At 35.3% G+C, this 22,083-nt stretch overlaps 1 protein-coding gene across 1 annotated transcript in view; it reads left to right on the top strand.

Annotated features, from left to right (window-relative positions):
* Positions 1–22,083, top strand: part of LOC134817483 (nardilysin-like) — a 69,423-nt gene that overhangs the window by 24,120 nt on the left and 23,220 nt on the right. The window lies entirely within an intron of this gene.

Below are 22,083 nucleotides of genomic sequence, written 5' to 3'. Positions count from 1 at the left end.
GAAAGGAGAGCACGCTAAATAATAATCTAATTATAGGTTGGTATGAGCATCTGAAAGGAGAGCACGCTAAATAATAATCTAATTATAGGTTGGTATGTGCATCTGAAAGGAGAGCACGCTAAATAATAATCTAATTATAGGTTGGTATGTGCATCTGAAAGGAGAGCACGCTAAATAATAATCTAATTATAGGTTGGTATGTGCATCTGAAAGGAGAGCACGCTAAATAATAATCTAATTATAGGTTGGTATGTGCATCTGAAAGGAGAGCACGCTAAATAATAATCTAATTATAGGTTGGTATGAGCATCTGAAAGGGGAGCACGCTAAATAATAATCTAATTATAGGTTGGTATGAGCATCTGAAAGGAGAGCACGCTAAATAATAATCTAATTATAGGTTGGTATGTGCATCTGAAAGGAGAGCACGCTAAATAATAATCTAATTATAGGTTGGTATGAGCATCTGAAAGGAGAGCACGCTAAATAATAATCTAATTATAGGTTGGTATGAGCATCTGAAAGGAGAGCACGCTAAATAATAATCTAATTATAGGTTGGTATGAGCATCTGAAAGGAGAGCACGCTAAATAATAATCTAATTATAGGTTGGTATGAGCATCTGAAAGGGGAGCACGCTAAATAATAATCTAATTATAGGTTGGTATGAGCATCTGAAAGGAGAGCACGCTAAATAATAATCTAATTATAGGTTGGTATGAGCATCTGAAAGGAGAGCACGCTAAATAATAATCTAATTATAGGTTGGTATGAGCATCTGAAAGGAGAGCACGCTAAATAATAATCTAATTATAGGTTGGTATGAGCATCTGAAAGGGGAGCACGCTAAATAATAATCTAATTATAGGTTGGTATGAGCATCTGAAAGGGGAGCACGCTAAATAATAATCTAATTATAGGTTGGTATGAGCATCTGAAAGGAGAGCACGCTAAATAATAATCTAATTATAGGTTGGTATGAGCATCTGAAAGGAGAGCACGCTAAATAATAATCTAATTATAGGTTGGTATGAGCATCTGAAAGGAGAGCACGCTAAATAATAATCTAATTATAGGTTGGTATGAGCATCTGAAAGGGGAGCACGCTAAATAATAATCTAATTATAGGTTGGTATGAGCATCTGAAAGGAGAGCACGCTAAATAATAATCTAATTATAGGTTGGTATGTGCATCTGAAAGGAGAGCACGCTAAATAATAATCTAATTATAGGTTGGTATGTGCATCTGAAAGGAGAGCACGCTAAATAATAATCTAATTATAGGTTGGTATGAGCATCTGAAAGGAGAGCACGCTAAATAATAATCTAATTATAGGTTGGTATGAGCATCTGAAAGGGGAGCACGCTAAATAATAATCTAATTATAGGTTGGTATGTGCATCTGAAATGAGAGCACGCTAAATAATAATCTAATTATAGGTTGGTATGTGCATCTGAAAGGAGAGCACGCTAAATAATAATCTAATTATAGGTTGGTATGTGCATCTGAAAGGAGAGCACGCTAAATAATAATCTAATTATAGGTTGGTATGTGCATCTGAAATGAGAGCACGCTAAATAATAATCTAATTATAGGTTGGTATGAGCATCTGAAAGGAGAGCACGCTAAATAATAATCTAATTATAGGTTGGTATGAGCACCTGAAAGGGGAGCACGCTAAATAATAATCTAATTATAGGTTGGTATGAGCATCTGAAAGGAGAGCACGCTAAATAATAATCTAATTATAGGTTGGTATGAGCACCTGAAAGGGGAGCACGCTAAATAATAATCTAATTATAGGTTGGTATGTGCATCTGAAAGGAGAGCACGCTAAATAATAATCTAATTATAGGTTGGTATGAGCATCTGAAAGGAGAGCACGCTAAATAATAATCTAATTATAGGTTGGTATGTGCATCTGAAAGGGGAGCACGCTAAATAATAATCTAATTATAGGTTGGTATGTGCATCTGAAAGGAGAGCACGCTAAATAATAATCTAATTATAGGTTGGTATGAGCATCTGAAAGGAGAGCACGCTAAATAATAATCTAATTATAGGTTGGTATGAGCATCTGAAAGGAGAGCACGCTAAATAATAATCTAATTATAGGTTGGTATGTGCATCTGAAAGGAGAGCACGCTAAATAATAATCTAATTATAGGTTGGTATGAGCATCTGAAAGGAGAGCACGCTAAATAATAATCTAATTATAGGTTGGTATGAGCATCTGAAAGGAGAGCACGCTAAATAATAATCTAATTATAGGTTGGTATGTGCATCTGAAAAAGGGGAGCACGCTAAATAATAATCTAATTATAGGTTGGTATGAGCATCTGAAAGGAGAGCACGCTAAATAATAATCTAATTATAGGTTGGTATGTGCATCTGAAAGGAGAGCACGCTAAATAATAATCTAATTATAGGTTGGTATGAGCATCTGAAAGGAGAGCACGCTAAATAATAATCTAATTATAGGTTGGTATGAGCATCTGAAAGGAGAGCACGCTAAATAATAATCTAATTATAGGTTGGTATGAGCATCTGAAAGGAGAGCACGCTAAATAATAATCTAATTATAGGTTGGTATGTGCATCTGAAAAAGGAGAGCACGCTAAATAATAATCTAATTATAGGTTGGTATGAGCATCTGAAAAGGAGAGCACGCTAAATAATAATCTAATTATAGGTTGGTATGTGCATCTGAAAAGGAGAGCACGCTAAATAATAATCTAATTATAGGTTGGTATGAGCATCTGAAAGGAGAGCACGCTAAATAATAATCTAATTATAGGTTGGTATGAGCATCTGAATGGAGAGCACGCTAAATAATAATCTAATTATAGGTTGGTATGAGCATCTGAAAGGGGAGCACGCTAAATAATAATCTAATTATAGGTTGGTATGAGCATCTGAAAGGAGAGCACGCTAAATAATAATCTAATTATAGGTTGGTATGTGCATCTGAAAGGAGAGCACGCTAAATAATAATCTAATTATAGGTTGGTATGTGCATCTGAAAAGGAGAGCACGCTAAATAATAATCTAATTATAGGTTGGTATGAGCATCTGAAAGGAGAGCACGCTAAATAATAATCTAATTATAGGTTGGTATGAGCATCTGAAAGGGGAGCACGCTAAATAATAATCTAATTATAGGTTGGTATGTGCATCTGAAAAGGAGAGCACGCTAAATAATAATCTAATTATAGGTTGGTATGGCATCTGAAAGGAGAGCACGCTAAATAATAATCTAATTATAGGTTGGTATGAGCATCTGAAAGGAGAGCACGCTAAATAATAATCTAATTATAGGTTGGTATGAGCATCTGAAAGGAGAGCACGCTAAATAATAATCTAATTATAGGTTGGTATGAGCATCTGAAAGGAGAGCACGCTAAATAATAATCTAATTATAGGTTGGTATGTGAGCATCTGAAAGGGGAGCACGCTAAATAATAATCTAATTATAGGTTGGTATGTGCATCTGAAAGGAGAGCACGCTAAATAATAATCTAATTATAGGTTGGTATGAGCATCTGAAAGGAGAGCACGCTAAATAATAATCTAATTATAGGTTGGTATGAGCATCTGAAAGGAGAGCACGCTAAATAATAATCTAATTATAGGTTGGTATGTGCATCTGAAAAATGAGAGCACGCTAAATAATAATCTAATTATAGGTTGGTATGTGCATCTGAAAGGAGAGCACGCTAAATAATAATCTAATTATAGGTTGGTATGAGCATCTGAAAGGAGAGCACGCTAAATAATAATCTAATTATAGGTTGGTATGTGCATCTGAAAGGAGAGCACGCTAAATAATAATCTAATTATAGGTTGGTATGAGCATCTGAAAGGAGAGCACGCTAAATAATAATCTAATTATAGGTTGGTATGTGCACCTGAAAGGAGAGCACGCTAAATAATAATCTAATTATAGGTTGGTATGAGCATCTGAAAGGAGAGCACGCTAAATAATAATCTAATTATAGGTTGGTATGTGCACCTGAAAGGAGAGCACGCTAAATAATAATCTAATTATAGGTTGGTATGTGCATCTGAAATGAGAGCACGCTAAATAATAATCTAATTATAGGTTGGTATGTGCACCTGAAAGGAGAGCACGCTAAATAATAATCTAATTATAGGTTGGTATGTGCATCTGAAATGAGAGAACGCTAAATAATAATCTAATTATAGGTTGGTATGTGCACCTGAAAGGAGAGCACGCTAAATAATAATCTAATTATAGGTTGGTATGTGCATCTGAAAGGAGAGCACGCTAAATAATAATCTAATTATAGGTTGGTATGTGCATCTGAAAAGGAGAGCACGCTAAATAATAATCTAATTATAGGTTGGTATGTGCACCTGAAAAGGAGAGCACGCTAAATAATAATCTAATTATAGGTTGGTATGAGCATCTGAAAGGAGAGCACGCTAAATAATAATCTAATTATAGGTTGGTATGTGCATCTGAAAGGAGAGCACGCTAAATAATAATCTAATTATAGGTTGGTATGTGCATCTGAAAAGGAGAGCACGCTAAATAATAATCTAATTATAGGTTGGTATGTGCATCTGAAAGGAGAGCACGCTAAATAATAATCTAATTATAGGTTGGTATGAGCATCTGAAAGGAGAGCACGCTAAATAATAATCTAATTATAGGTTGGTATGTGCATCTGAAAGGAGAGCACGCTAAATAATAATCTAATTATAGGTTGGTATGAGCATCTGAAAGGAGAGCACGCTAAATAATAATCTAATTATAGGTTGGTATGTGCATCTGAAAGGAGAGCACGCTAAATAATAATCTAATTATAGGTTGGTATGTGCATCTGAAAGGAGAGCACGCTAAATAATAATCTAATTATAGGTTGGTATGTGCACCTGAAAGGAGAGCACGCTAAATAATAATCTAATTATAGGTTGGTATGAGCATCTGAAAGGAGAGCACGCTAAATAATAATCTAATTATAGGTTGGTATGTGCATCTGAAAGGAGAGCACGCTAAATAATAATCTAATTATAGGTTGGTATGAGCATCTGAAAGGAGAGCACGCTAAATAATAATCTAATTATAGGTTGGTATGTGCACCTGAAAGGAGAGCACGCTAAATAATAATCTAATTATAGGTTGGTATGTGCATCTGAAATGAGAGCACGCTAAATAATAATCTAATTATAGGTTGGTATGTGCATCTGAAATGAGAGCACGCTAAATAATAATCTAATTATAGGTTGGTATGTGCACCTGAAAGGAGAGCACGCTAAATAATAATCTAATTATAGGTTGGTATGTGCATCTGAAAGGAGAGCACGCTAAATAATAATCTAATTATAGGTTGGTATGTGCACCTGAAAGGAGAGCACGCTAAATAATAATCTAATTATAGGTTGGTATGTGCATCTGAAATGAGAGCACGCTAAATAATAATCTAATTATAGGTTGGTATGTGCATCTGAAAGGAGAGCACGCTAAATAATAATCTAATTATAGGTTGGTATGTGCATCTGAAAGGAGAGCACGCTAAATAATAATCTAATTATAGGTTGGTATGTGCATCTGAAAAGGAGAGCACGCTAAATAATAATCTAATTATAGGTTGGTATGTGCACCTGAAATGAGAGCACGCTAAATAATAATCTAATTATAGGTTGGTATGTGCATCTGAAAGGAGAGCACGCTAAATAATAATCTAATTATAGGTTGGTATGTGCATCTGAAAAGGAGAGCACGCTAAATAATAATCTAATTATAGGTTGGTATGTGCATCTGAAAGGAGAGCACGCTAAATAATAATCTAATTATAGGTTGGTATGAGCATCTGAAAGGAGAGCACGCTAAATAATAATCTAATTATAGGTTGGTATGTGCATCTGAAAGGAGAGCACGCTAAATAATAATCTAATTATAGGTTGGTATGTGCATCTGAAATGAGAGCACGCTAAATAATAATCTAATTATAGGTTGGTATGTGCATCTGAAATGAGAGCACGCTAAATAATAATCTAATTATAGGTTGGTATGAGCATCTGAAAGGAGAGCACGCTAAATAATAATCTAATTATAGGTTGGTATGTGCATCTGAAAGGAGAGCACGCTAAATAATAATCTAATTATAGGTTGGTATGTGCATCTGAAATGAGAGCACGCTAAATAATAATCTAATTATAGGTTGGTATGAGCATCTGAAAGGAGAGCACGCTAAATAATAATCTAATTATAGGTTGGTAAGTGCACCTGAAATGAGAGCACGCTAAATAATAATCTAATTATAGGTTGGTATGTGCATCTGAAATGAGAGCACGCTAAATAATAATCTAATTATAGGTTGGTATGAGCATCTGAAATGAGAGCACGCTAAATAATAATCTAATTATAGGTTGGTAAGTGCACCTGAAATGAGAGCACGCTAAATAATAATCTAATTATAGGTTGGTATGTGCACCTGAAAGGAGAGCACGCTAAATAATAATCTAATTATAGGTTGGTATGTGCATCTGAAAGGAGAGCACGCTAAATAATAATCTAATTATAGGTTGGTATGTGCATCTGAAAGGAGAGCACGCTAAATAATAATCTAATTATAGGTTGGTATGAGCATCTGAAAGGAGAGCACGCTAAATAATAATCTAATTATAGGTTGGTATGTGCATCTGAAAGGAGAGCACGCTAAATAATAATCTAATTATAGGTTGGTATGTGCATCTGAAAGGAGAGCACGCTAAATAATAATCTAATTATAGGTTGGTATGTGCACCTGAAAGGAGAGCACGCTAAATAATAATCTAATTATAGGTTGGTATGTGCACCTGAAAGGAGAGCACGCTAAATAATAATCTAATTATAGGTTGGTATGTGCACCTGAAATGAGAGCACGCTAAATAATAATCTAATTATAGGTTGGTATGAGCATCTGAAAGGAGAGCACGCTAAATAATAATCTAATTATAGGTTGGTAAGTGCATCTGAAATGAGAGCACGCTAAATAATAATCTAATTATAGGTTGGTATGTGCACCTGAAAGGAGAGCACGCTAAATAATAATCTAATTATAGGTTGGTATGTGCATCTGAAAGGAGAGCACGCTAAATAATAATCTAATTATAGGTTGGTATGTGCATCTGAAAAGGAGAGCACGCTAAATAATAATCTAATTATAGGTTGGTATGTGCATCTGAAAGGAGAGCACGCTAAATAATAATCTAATTATAGGTTGGTAAGTGCACCTGAAATGAGAGCACGCTAAATAATAATCTAATTATAGGTTGGTATGTGCATCTGAAATGAGAGCACGCTAAATAATAATCTAATTATAGGTTGGTATGTGCATCTGAAAGGAGAGCACGCTAAATAATAATCTAATTATAGGTTGGTATGTGCATCTGAAAGGAGAGCACGCTAAATAATAATCTAATTATAGGTTGGTAAGTGCACCTGAAATGAGAGCACGCTAAATAATAATCTAATTATAGGTTGGTATGTGCATCTGAAATGAGAGCACGCTAAATAATAATCTAATTATAGGTTGGTAAGTGCATCTGAAAGGAGAGCACGCTAAATAATAATCTAATTATAGGTTGGTAAGTGCATCTGAAAGGAGAGCACGCTAAATAATAATCTAATTATAGGTTGGTATGTGCATCTGAAATGAGAGCACGCTAAATAATAATCTAATTATAGGTTGGTAAGTGCATCTGAAAGGAGAGCACGCTAAATAATAATCTAATTATAGGTTGGTAAGTGCATCTGAAATGAGAGCACGCTAAATAATAATCTAATTATAGGTTGGTATGTGCATCTGAAAGGAGAGCACGCTAAATAATAATCTAATTATAGGTTGGTAAGTGCATCTGAAAGGAGAGCACGCTAAATAATAATCTAATTATAGGTTGGTAAGTGCATCTGAAATGAGAGCACGCTAAATAATAATCTAATTATAGGTTGGTAAGTGCATCTGAAAGGAGAGCACGCTAAATAATAATCTAATTATAGGTTGGTAAGTGCATCTGAAATGAGAGCACGCTAAATAATAATCTAATTATAGGTTGGTATGTGCATCTGAAAGGAGAGCACGCTAAATAATAATCTAATTATAGGTTGGTAAGTGCATCTGAAAGGAGAGCACGCTAAATAATAATCTAATTATAGGTTGGTAAGTGCATCTGAAATGAGAGCACGCTAAATAATAATCTAATTATAGGTTGGTATGTGCATCTGAAAGGAGAGCACGCTAAATAATAATCTAATTATAGGTTGGTAAGTGCATCTGAAAGGAGAGCACGCTAAATAATAATCTAATTATAGGTTGGTATGTGCATCTGAAATGAGAGCACGCTAAATAATAATCTAATTATAGGTTGGTATGAGCATCTGAAAGGAGAGCACGCTAAATAATAATCTAATTATAGGTTGGTATGTGCATCTGAAAGGAGAGCACGCTAAATAATAATCTAATTATAGGTTGGTATGTGCATCTGAAAGGAGAGCACGCTAAATAATAATCTAATTATAGGTTGGTATGTGCATCTGAAAGGAGAGCACGCTAAATAATAATCTAATTATAGGTTGGTAAGTGCACCTGAAATGAGAGCACGCTAAATAATAATCTAATTATAGGTTGGTATGAGCATCTGAAAGGAGAGCACGCTAAATAATAATCTAATTATAGGTTGGTATGTGCACCTGAAATGAGAGCACGCTAAATAATAATCTAATTATAGGTTGGTATGTGCATCTGAAAGGAGAGCACGCTAAATAATAATCTAATTATAGGTTGGTATGTGCATCTGAAAGGAGAGCACGCTAAATAATAATCTAATTATAGGTTGGTATGTGCACCTGAAATGAGAGCACGCTAAATAATAATCTAATTATAGGTTGGTATGAGCATCTGAAAGGAGAGCACGCTAAATAATAATCTAATTATAGGTTGGTATGTGCACCTGAAAGGAGAGCACGCTAAATAATAATCTAATTATAGGTTGGTATGTGCATCTGAAAGGAGAGCACGCTAAATAATAATCTAATTATAGGTTGGTATGAGCATCTGAAAGGAGAGCACGCTAAATAATAATCTAATTATAGGTTGGTATGTGCATCTGAAAAAGGGGAGCACGCTAAATAATAATCTAATTATAGGTTGGTATGTGCACCTGAAAGGGGAGCACGCTAAATAATAATCTAATTATAGGTTGGTATGTGCACCTGAAAGGGGAGTACGCTAAATAATAATCTAATTATAGGTTGGTATGTGCACCTGAAAGGAGAGCACGCTAAATAATAATCTAATTATAGGTTGGTATGTGCATCTGAAAGGGGAGCACGCTAAATAATAATCTAATTATAGGTTGGTATGTGCACCTGAAAGGAGAGCACGCTAAATAATAATCTAATTATAGGTTGGTATGTGCATCTGAAATGAGAGCACGCTAAATAATAATCTAATTATAGGTTGGTATGTGCACCTGAAAGGAGAGCACGCTAAATAATAATCTAATTATAGGTTGGTATGAGCATCTGAAAGGAGAGCACGCTAAATAATAATCTAATTATAGGTTGGTATGTGCATCTGAAAAAGGGGAGCACGCTAAATAATAATCTAATTATAGGTTGGTATGTGCACCTGAAAGGGGAGCACGCTAAATAATAATCTAATTATAGGTTGGTATGTGCACCTGAAAGGGGAGTACGCTAAATAATAATCTAATTATAGGTTGGTATGTGCACCTGAAAGGAGAGCACGCTAAATAATAATCTAATTATAGGTTGGTATGTGCATCTGAAAGGGGAGCACGCTAAATAATAATCTAATTATAGGTTGGTATGAGCATCTGAAATGAGAGCACGCTAAATAATAATCTAATTATAGGTTGGTATGAGCATCTGAAATGAGAGCACGCTAAATAATAATCTAATTATAGGTTGGTATGAGCATCTGAAATGAGAGCACGCTAAATAATAATCTAATTATAGGTTGGTATGTGCACCTGAAATGAGAGCACGCTAAATAATAATCTAATTATAGGTTGGTATGTGCATCTGAAAGGAGAGCACGCTAAATAATAATCTAATTATAGGTTGGTATGAGCATCTGAAATGAGAGCACGCTAAATAATAATCTAATTATAGGTTGGTATGAGCATCTGAAATGAGAGCACGCTAAATAATAATCTAATTATAGGTTGGTATGTGCATCTGAAAAAGGAGAGCACGCTAAATAATAATCTAATTATAGGTTGGTATGTGCATCTGAAAAGGAGAGCACGCTAAATAATAATCTAATTATAGGTTGGTATGTGCATCTGAAATGAGAGCACGCTAAATAATAATCTAATTATAGGTTGGTATGTGCACCTGAAAAGGAGAGCACGCTAAATAATAATCTAATTATAGGTTGGTATGTGCATCTGAAAGGAGAGCACGCTAAATAATAATCTAATTATAGGTTGGTATGTGCACCTGAAATGAGAGCACGCTAAATAATAATCTAATTATAGGTTGGTATGTGCATCTGAAAAGGAGAGCACGCTAAATAATAATCTAATTATAGGTTGGTATGTGCACCTGAAAGGAGAGCACGCTAAATAATAATCTAATTATAGGTTGGTATGTGCATCTGAAAGGAGAGCACGCTAAATAATAATCTAATTATAGGTTGGTATGTGCACCTGAAATGAGAGCACGCTAAATAATAATCTAATTATAGGTTGGTATGTGCACCTGAAAGGAGAGCACGCTAAATAATAATCTAATTATAGGTTGGTATGTGCATCTGAAAGGAGAGCACGCTAAATAATAATCTAATTATAGGTTGGTATGTGCACCTGAAATGAGAGCACGCTAAATAATAATCTAATTATAGGTTGGTATGTGCATCTGAAATGAGAGCACGCTAAATAATAATCTAATTATAGGTTGGTATGTGCACCTGAAATGAGAGCACGCTAAATAATAATCTAATTATAGGTTGGTATGTGCATCTGAAAAGGAGAGCACGCTAAATAATAATCTAATTATAGGTTGGTATGTGCATCTGAAATGAGAGCACGCTAAATAATAATCTAATTATAGGTTGGTATGTGCATCTGAAAAAGGAGAGCACGCTAAATAATAATCTAATTATAGGTTGGTATGTGCACCTGAAATGAGAGCACGCTAAATAATAATCTAATTATAGGTTGGTATGTGCATCTGAAAGGAGAGCACGCTAAATAATAATCTAATTATAGGTTGGTATGTGCATCTGAAATGAGAGCACGCTAAATAATAATCTAATTATAGGTTGGTATGTGCATCTGAAAGGAGAGCACGCTAAATAATAATCTAATTATAGGTTGGTATGTGCACCTGAAATGAGAGCACGCTAAATAATAATCTAATTATAGGTTGGTATGAGCATCTGAAAGGGGAGCACGCTAAATAATAATCTAATTATAGGTTGGTATGAGCATCTGAAAGGAGAGCACGCTAAATAATAATCTAATTATAGGTTGGTATGTGCACCTGAAATGAGAGCACGCTAAATAATAATCTAATTATAGGTTGGTATGTGCATCTGAAAGGGGAGCACGCTAAATAATAATCTAATTATAGGTTGGTATGTGCACCTGAAATGAGAGCACGCTAAATAATAATCTAATTATAGGTTGGTATGTGCACCTGAAATGAGAGCACGCTAAATAATAATCTAATTATAGGTTGGTATGTGCATCTGAAAGGGGAGCACGCTAAATAATAATCTAATTATAGGTTGGTATGTGCACCTGAAATGAGAGCACGCTAAATAATAATCTAATTATAGGTTGGTATGTGCATCTGAAAGGGGAGCACGCTAAATAATAATCTAATTATAGGTTGGTATGTGCACCTGAAATGAGAGCACGCTAAATAATAATCTAATTATAGGTTGGTATGTGCATCTGAAAGGAGAGCACGCTAAATAATAATCTAATTATAGGTTGGTATGTGCATCTGAAATGAGAGCACGCTAAATAATAATCTAATTATAGGTTGGTATGTGCACCTGAAATGAGAGCACGCTAAATAATAATCTAATTATAGGTTGGTATGTGCATCTGAAAAGGAGAGCACGCTAAATAATAATCTAATTATAGGTTGGTATGTGCATCTGAAATGAGAGCACGCTAAATAATAATCTAATTATAGGTTGGTATGTGCACCTGAAAAGGAGAGCACGCTAAATAATAATCTAATTATAGGTTGGTATGTGCATCTGAAAGGAGAGCACGCTAAATAATAATCTAATTATAGGTTGGTATGTGCATCTGAAAGGAGAGCACGCTAAATAATAATCTAATTATAGGTTGGTATGTGCATCTGAAAAGGAGAGCACGCTAAATAATAATCTAATTATAGGTTGGTATGTGCATCTGAAAGGAGAGCACGCTAAATAATAATCTAATTATAGGTTGGTATGTGCATCTGAAAGGAGAGCACGCTAAATAATAATCTAATTATAGGTTGGTATGTGCATCTGAAAGGAGAGCACGCTAAATAATAATCTAATTATAGGTTGGTATGTGCATCTGAAAGGAGAGCACGCTAAATAATAATCTAATTATAGGTTGGTATGTGCATCTGAAAGGAGAGCACGCTAAATAATAATCTAATTATAGGTTGGTATGTGCATCTGAAAGGAGAGCACGCTAAATAATAATCTAATTATAGGTTGGTATGTGCATCTGAAAGGAGAGCACGCTAAATAATAATCTAATTATAGGTTGGTATGTGCATCTGAAAGGGGAGCACGCTAAATAATAATCTAATTATAGGTTGGTATGTGCATCTGAAAAGGGGAGCACGCTAAATAATAATCTAATTATAGGTTGGTATGTGCATCTGAAAAGGAGAGCACGCTAAATAATAATCTAATTATAGGTTGGTATGTGCATCTGAAAGGAGAGCACGCTAAATAATAATCTAATTATAGGTTGGTATGTGCATCTGAAAGGAGAGCACGCTAAATAATAATCTAATTATAGGTTGGTATGTGCATCTGAAAGGAGAGCACGCTAAATAATAATCTAATTATAGGTTGGTATGTGCATCTGAAAAAGGAGAGCACGCTAAATAATAATCTAATTATAGGTTGGTATGTGCATCTGAAAAAGGAGAGCACGCTAAATAATAATCTAATTATAGGTTGGTATGTGCATCTGAAAAGGAGAGCACGCTAAATAATAATCTAATTATAGGTTGGTATGTGCATCTGAAAGGAGAGCACGCTAAATAATAATCTAATTATAGGTTGGTATGTGCATCTGAAAAGGAGAGCACGCTAAATAATAATCTAATTATAGGTTGGTATGTGCATCTGAAAGGAGAGCACGCTAAATAATAATCTAATTATAGGTTGGTATGTGCATCTGAAAGGAGAGCACGCTAAATAATAATCTAATTATAGGTTGGTATGTGCATCTGAAAGGAGAGCACGCTAAATAATAATCTAATTATAGGTTGGTATGTGCATCTGAAAAAGGAGAGCACACTAAATAATAATCTAATTATAGGTTGGTATGCGCATCTGAAAAAGGAGAGCACGCTAAATAATAATCTAATTATAGGTTGGTATGCGCATCTGAAAAAAGGAGAGCACGTTAAATAATAATCTAATTATAGGTTGGTATGTGCATCTGAAAGGAGAGCACGCTAAATAATAATCTAATTATAGGTTGGTATGTGCATCTGAAAAAGGAGAGCACGCTAAATAATAATCTAATTATAGGTTGGTATGTGCATCTGAAAGGAGAGCACGCTAAATAATAATCTAATTATAGGTTGGTATGTGCATCTGAAAAGGAGAGCACGCTAAATAATAATCTAATTATAGGTTGGTATGTGCATCTGAAAGGAGAGCACGCTAAATAATAATCTAATTATAGGTTGGCATCTGAAATGTTACAAAATATGACGCTGCGTGTCTCAAAAAAGAAACCTTCCTGGACCACAATCTGAATGCAAGGTAGAGAGCTGAGAGAGATTAAACTGATCTTTAACTATGGGCTTCATATAAAACTGAATAATATGTTTTACCCAATCCAATAATGATATTAAACATAACGGCATTTTGCACGATATGGCCTGAGAAGCTAGAAAGTAAAGTAAAAACAGCCTAAACAACGTTATTAGATGTTATTATAGTACTATAGTAAAACAACTCGACGTATGTGATAACAGCCACTCTGAATAACTCTTAATAACTTTCAATAAACCATAGACATGACCAGAGGTGGACCATAATACTCTGGCACGTGGCAGCCATAAACCAATCCCTCTAGCAGCCTCCAGCAACGACCAATCATATCCCAGAATAGCTGTCACGTGCTGAAGTAAGTATGCTAGTCTACAGTCTCGGTATTAAGTTATTGGAAACCAAGTACCAGTCCATATAATTATGGGTAAGTGGATCTTGCCAACGAATCTGGCTAAGGATTTGTTAAATATGAGTTTAGACAAAAATCTAGGAGAAATATGGCTCCTGAAACTTACGGAGATTGGAAAAGTTAAATAGAACTCATGCTATAAGTATACTTTATTAATAGTGTGTGCCGCAAAAATACTGACTATTTTAAGTTTCTATCAAATCAAGTGATGAAATATGTCAAATTTGTTAGACGCCTGAGATAAATTAATGTTGCTCAGAGTTGGGACTTTTTAGTGATGCCTGCGAAAGAAAACTCGGATAATGAGATACAAAAAAACACAATCTATAATTTTTAAATTTATAATTTTCACATTTTCACATTGTCAACATTTGTAATTTCTCATAATATATAAGTGATTACGTTAACCAACTGGACAAGACAAACGCGAACGACACAGAGTAAAAATTATGCTAACAATAATAACGTGCAAGCAATAAACTTGACAGTCAATTAATTAATAAAATAAGATAGATTAATAAAGAGTCTGCAATATACTCTGCATGGGAGGTGGTTATTAACTTATATACTATACAATTAATTAATTACTTATATATCACATTAACTTATTAGTTGTAAACTGGAGTGATCGACACGACATGGTCACAGCAAACAGCTTATTTCGCATGTGTGTGACCATGTTTGTAACGATAATTATGAATCATTGTGTGCTTGCTGCTAAACATATTGAAAATAATCAACTTCTCGAAATCTAGTACAGGAAGAATCGTGGATAGCACTATCGAGATCTATTTATAGGGAGCGATGTTGAGTATGAAGATGAACTGAGGAAACTGGAGGGTTATTACCTATATCAGGGTCTACAACCAGGGGGTCTGTGTCATGGTGAAGCAAGGCTTCTATCTTCTCTGGTATCTCACAATGTTAGTTTAAGGTAGTGAGCTACAAATGGGGTAACTTAAGCAAGGCTTCTATCTTCTCTGGTATCTCACAGTGTTAGTTCAAGGTAGTGAGCTACAAATGTGTAACTTGATTAGAACTGTTGCCACAAGAAACCACAACAGCATGCTTAGATTCAAATTTTGTTATATTACTATACAGTAAAATCCCGATTTACTGCGAATGTTTCCTTTCCCCCAAACTCCGCGGTAAATCGGGGTATTACTATACAGGGTTTCCACAACTATCTTGACCAGACTAGTTTCTCCCCGAGTTCCTGAATTCCTGACTTTTGTCTGCTTGACGCTGACCCCAGGAAGCCAAATGAAAATGCACATATAAGAAAAAGAAACAAATATGCAAGGAATATTATAAGGAGCAATAAATAAAATATAAATAACGTTATTGTGAACTTATCTTAATCAGAAAAAGCAATGATATGAAGCTAATACTGGAAATGATGTCGACGGAAATGGACAATGTCTTGAAAATATTAACGCATACTAAATACTAATGCTAAAGAGAAAAGATGTTAACGCATACTAATGCTAAAGAGAAAAGATGTTAACGCATACTAAATACTAATGCTAAAGAGGAAAGATGTTAAGGCATACTAAATACTAAAGCTAAAGAGAAAAGATATTAACGCATACTAATGCTAAAGCTAAAGAGAAAAGATGTTAACGCATACTAATGCTAAAGAGAAAAGATATTAACGCATACTAATGCTAAAGAGAAAAGATATTAACGCATACTAATGCTAAAGAGAAAAGATATTAACGCATACTAATGCTAAAGAGAAAAGATATTAACGCATACTAATGCTAAAGAGAAAAGATATTAACGCATACTAATGCTAAAGAGAAAAGATGTAAACGCATACTAATGCTAAAGAGAAAAGATGTTAACGCATACTAAATACTAAAGCTAAAGAGAAAAGATGTTAACGCATACTAATGCTAAAGAGAAAAGATGTTAACGCATACTAAATACTAAAGCTAAAGAGAAAAGATGTTAACGCATACTAATGCTAAAGAGAAAAGATGTTAACGCATACTAATACTAAAGCTAAAGAGAAAAGATGTTAACGCATACTAATGCTAAAGAGAAAAGATGTTAATGCATACTAAATACTAATGCTAAAGAGAAAAGATGTTAATGCATACTAAATACTAAAGCTAAAGAGAAAAGATGTTAAAGTATGCGAGAAACCCCTCAAAAAAACATTCCAGCGAGCACCATTAAAACTACAATTCTAATTAGGATACCATTGTTTTGAAATTACTCTTCAGACTCAAGTAGATGGAACTGACAACTTAGTAAAGTGGGCTGGTACGTGACTCTTCAGACTCAAGTAGATGGACCTGACAACTTAGTAAAGTGGGCTGGTACGTGACTCTTCAGACTCAAGTAGATGGAACTGACAACTTAGTAAAGTGCGTGACTTGACCGATTGTAGGGCAAATTTCCATCCAATGACGCTTAAATTAAAACACACATACATGATAATATATACCCCAATTTGGGTTAAGTTCAGTTATCGTGTACTCATAGGCGTTTATTCGCACCCTTACTCGGAGAATATTACGGATGACTGATGTAAAGTTAGCAGGCTCTTATACTTGAGGACAATGATGCAACCACAGTAACTAGTAACTAGTAACCACAGTACCACCTATACCGGCTACTAATGATATGACCTAATGTCTGTACCTTACAAATATTGAGATATCAAATTATTAACTACAGATCTTTTAAGTACTTTAATTAACTTAAGATATTAAATTATGTTATTAACTATGACGGTATGACACGTAAAACGTCAGAGGGCTTCATGGCAAAATTGAAGAATGAAAAAAAAAGATGTAGTTATCTATATTATGTTATTCGTCCTTGAAGAAGGCAACTTAATTGCTTATTATAAGTAACCACTCTGCACGTTTTCATGCAGTTAGAGCAGCAATTTCATGCAAACTCCATCAGAAACAATAAATTACCCATGGAGCCATGGTATCTAACCTGATCTTAATCACTCCTCCGCAAGCAATTTCATACAAACTCATCAGAAACAATAAATTACCCATGGTATCTAACCAGATCTAGCAAAGTTCAGTTTGCATGAAATTGCTAGATCTGGTTAGATAACATGGGTAATTTATTGTTGCCGATGGAGCTGAAATTGCTTGCGGAGGAGTGATTAATTGACTGTTCAGTGCTATTTGGGTATATCTAGCAGAGTGAGATGCTTGCGGAGGAGAGATAACATTAACCATCACGTACAACTGCTGAATCTATAATTTTGCTCGATATGATTCCTTTATTTCATTGGGTTTCGGCGTGATTATAAAACAAAGATTTGATAAGCGGCAAACTTTGGTTTGGTTACTGAAAGTGATATCGTCGATTTAAATTAAGGGTTATAAATAAAGAATGCAAACTTAAACTATTAAAGTCCCAGACCCCCAATGCTTGTATACATACCAATTTTGTATCACATAATGGTTCGTATTTCAAAACGAATCAACCACTAGCAAGGGACGCCTTAGAGTCTACTTCTAGAGAAAGCTACAAATTATGATTTTAGCTAAAATGAGAAACGTCGTACACAAAACTGTTGCCTGTGATAGCAAATTTTCTAGAGGTCCAGCCACCTGACTAAATTGCAAAGGTAATAAAAGAAACAAAAACTTCCGGTAAAGATTGAGTATTTTAAATGATTCATTTGAAAGGCGCTAATGATTGTTGACCTGTTGAAAAGTGTATCTTTTAATAAGCCATTTTTTTTTTATCTAGACACTTATTTTACTTCGGTGTATTCCAACAGCCACAATGTTACACAAGTGCAACCAGCCAATTACAGGAAGCCGAAGGATCTTTATGGCCAGTGACGGTTAAGGTAGTGTGTACCATACTTTCTTCGTCCGAGACTTTGCTGCAATGTGCAGCTCCTCATTTAACCCTCACACCCGATTTCTCGAGTATTCGGCTGAGTAGACCGGGGGGCTGCATAGACCACTCATGATCCTTAGCTGAACGTCGACGACGCTCACCCCACGACCAGGCAGTCAGTGGGTTTCGAACTCGCAACCTAACGATTGTAAGACAGGCGTTCTAACCAACTGCGCTACCTGGCCGTTAAAGATAGAAAATGTAATTTTTATGTTGCAAAATATTTTCTATCGGGACCAGTTTTGGGTCAACTTAAACAGCCAGCACGAGATTCTGTTTATCATCAATTTGATCTTAATAATTAATAATTTGATCTCAACCTACTATGAGAACACTTTTGGAGTAGCAGCTAAGACATGGAACTTACTCTCCGCGGGAGTAAACTCAATAAATATATTGGAAACTTAAAATCCTCTCTTGCTAAATTCTTGAAAGGCTTCCCGGATACCCCACCCACAAAAGGGTAAACAACCATCACAAATAACTCTCTTCTGGTTCTTTAAAAAGGTCTATACTAGGAATGATTGGAGGACTTACTTCATACTGTCCAGAAGAGAATCTATATAAAGTAACACAAAGTAAGTAATTCTACAGTAGAACACAGTATATTATAAATCAAGAGGCTTGCATATAATGAACATATTGACACGGGTGCAGAGTTGAGTCTGTACGGAACCTAGTAGTTTCAGATCCTTGTTTAACTTGCCGTACAGCAAGGTCATCCACTACTTTAGCAATCCTGAATATAGCAATCCTGAATATTCAATATTCGGCTGGTGATACACACTCTCTGGCTCGTAGGACTAACCCCCCTATAGCTAGTATAGTGCCTCGGCACAGAGGGTTACTGAAAAGGAGGTAAGCACTTCAGGCCATCCCAACGTTCGGGAGAGACCTGGCCTTGTATTCTCTTGTATTGAATATTCAAAACCGTGCAGAAAGCAAACGAAATAATAATTATTCAGAATTCGAGTTCTGAAAGCGCTATAAAGAAGAATCAAACTAAGATCTTCAAAGGGCTGGTACAGATGTGAGAAAGTACTCAGTGTTAATCAAGTGTTAAGTATTATAACTAAGAACTCTTATTGTAGTTCCACAACTCACATCTGCTGCTCATTTCAGCTACTTCTTTATTAAAAAGATGTTATAACCTTCAAGAGCTCTTTTACTAATTTTCAAGTACTTTCGAATTTAATTAAGTGTACTTCTCTTCATATCTTATATAAGACAACCATCACGCGTGGAACTGGCGTTAAGATTTATTTCAGTCTTTGGACTCAGATCATTGAGCAATTGCATTGGGTGGGTTTCATTGTTTCGGCAATTTCTATCCCTTGGATACGGAATAACAAAGCAATCACACTAACATTTCCTACGAACAGAGAATTGTAAAAATATAATTATAGAAATAGAGGGCACAAATTTGTGAACCAGATACATCTCATACATAGACACGATGTGAGCTTTTAGCAGAGACCAGGTAGTTGAATAGTTCACAATTACACAACATGCCGACACGACAACATGCCGACAACATGCCGACTATCACAAATCATCTGACTGCCTCTAGACTGGGAATTAAGAACACCAAAAATAGCGTAAATATCTGAGACTGTCTGCAAAATAGAAATTGTTTAGATAATTGAATAAAACGCCCCCAACTGTCGTACAAGGCAATGTTTGTAACTTTCAAAATTAAAGACATGCAATTTAATAAGTAATTTACAATAATGCAGCTCTGGTATTTATCACTTTATCGGATTGTATTGGATTTTAAATATCAGTTTACAAATCGTTAAAACTAAGACTATACAACATATAATAATATGATGAATGGATCAGCAAATTATTTGTTAAATATTTATAGAATCTATTTCAGACAGAGGCGTGTCGTACTTATGTATTAAACGTTAACAATTTAACCGGGACTGCATATTCTATTTATACCGCTAATCTGACGATAGTTGCAGCTGCAGGCTGCTAGTAAGGTTGCATAATATCTATTTGGTAAGATAACTTATCTGAGACCACAGAATATATATTGTGTTGAACTATCCGAGTATCGGTAGTTAGGTCTGGAGAGTAACTCTCGGTTCAAAGGGTTACACTTGGTCAAACTAACGGTGGAGAAGCAAGAAAACAACAAATTTTATTTTAATCAATTATACTTATAGCAACAATTTTATGGGAAACCTAAATTCAATCCATTATTGAGGAATGTACCAGGGGTATAGTGAGAGGAGAGTCGTACTACTGAGTAGTTAAGTAGATTAAAATTATAAAACTCTGGAATTGTGTCTAGAAACTAGAACCCAAGCTGCACGGTACAATAGAGGCTGATCCTGGAGCGAGCAGACCGTAAGCGGCTTACAATACAGAGACAAAAGAACGTCTCCAAACTGAACGCTTATACTGTATTGGAACGAGAATACTAGTGAGCGCCGTGAATACTGTGATTAAACAATAAACAGACAGAACTGAACCAAGCAGTACCTGACGCCGTTATGTACTGCTTGGTTCTGTAAATTTTACTGTAATGTTACTGTACTGAAATGCTGTATAAGTTGATTGACGTTTTACTGTAATGCGTAAGCAAGTCGTCACAAATTGAACAGCAATTCGCAACCCCGGTCCCTGACTATTTAAAGGCTGTTAAAGGAATAAAAGGCAGTTTAATATAATATAATGGAACATGAAACAAATGGACTGAAAGTTGCTGTCCCATTGGCACCAAATTATTAAACTTTGTAAAGAGTTAATTAAAACTGGCAAACTAAAGGCCGGTTGAATTGCTTTTTATGCCGTAAGTTTTACTACAACACTAATATGAACAATGGCAGCTATGTTACAAGCGGTTTTAGCAGCCTTAGAACACAACGAGGGTATGAGGGTGCTAGTCAGCAATTCAGATAAACACAATATGGCAAACGAATTAAAATATAATAATATTTGATATAATTAAACATTCTATGCAGCTTTTAAAGACCACGTCCAATCAAGACTTGATCTATTCTGGAAGTTTTATAAAGGCCACGTGAGCACATGAATCTTCAACATATTATGAACTGTTATGAACAGTTATGAACAGTGAACTGTTATAGACACTCCTACAATGCGAGCTCTGTCTATCTACGTACAAGAGAGCCTTGTCTCTCTTTATCCCTCCTTCCTCTCTTTCTACCATCTGTTCCCACTCGAGATGTAGGCTGGAGCGGGGAATATTAAAGTGGTGAGGGGATTGTAGTCTAGATGGGTCTGTAATTAACCTGTTATTGGAACACTACCCTGTGTACCACATCATTGTAAAGTTGTAATAAGTCAGACGAGCCTGTAACTTTAATGATGACAGAAACGCACTGTACAGTTGGCTCACATGGGAATGAGGAGTGAGGAGGGGGGGGGGCCTAGGGGCTGGTTATGAAGATGTGGTGGAATTAAGATGGAATGAAGAGTGCCGACCAAAAATCAGGTCCAGAACTTACAAGGCAAATAAGAGTCAGAACGTTGAGAGCCGACAGTCTCTAGTTCGAGAGTAAAGAATGGACGAGATTCCTGCAGAACGCGTTACTTTCATAATATAACCTACGTACAAGATGTTGGACCTATATCGGAACAGTCCAGAATGTAATGTTAAAAATGCCGTGAAGTTAGAGTACGGGTTCAACTGTCTTACTTAGGACTTACCAGCAGTGTCAACATTAGTTAATATTAGTTTCAATACTACAACATTTTTTAACAAATAATTTGAGCTATCAAGGTTATCAAGGCGACAAGCT

This window comes from Bolinopsis microptera, chromosome 6 (assembly GCF_026151205.1).
Source record: "Bolinopsis microptera isolate Bmic1 chromosome 6, MBARI_Bmic_1.0, whole genome shotgun sequence".
In the NCBI taxonomy this organism is placed as follows: domain Eukaryota; kingdom Metazoa; phylum Ctenophora; class Tentaculata; order Lobata; family Bolinopsidae; genus Bolinopsis; species Bolinopsis microptera.
The sequence above is the reverse complement of the archived record's forward strand: the minus strand, read 5'-3'. Positions and strand labels throughout refer to the sequence as shown.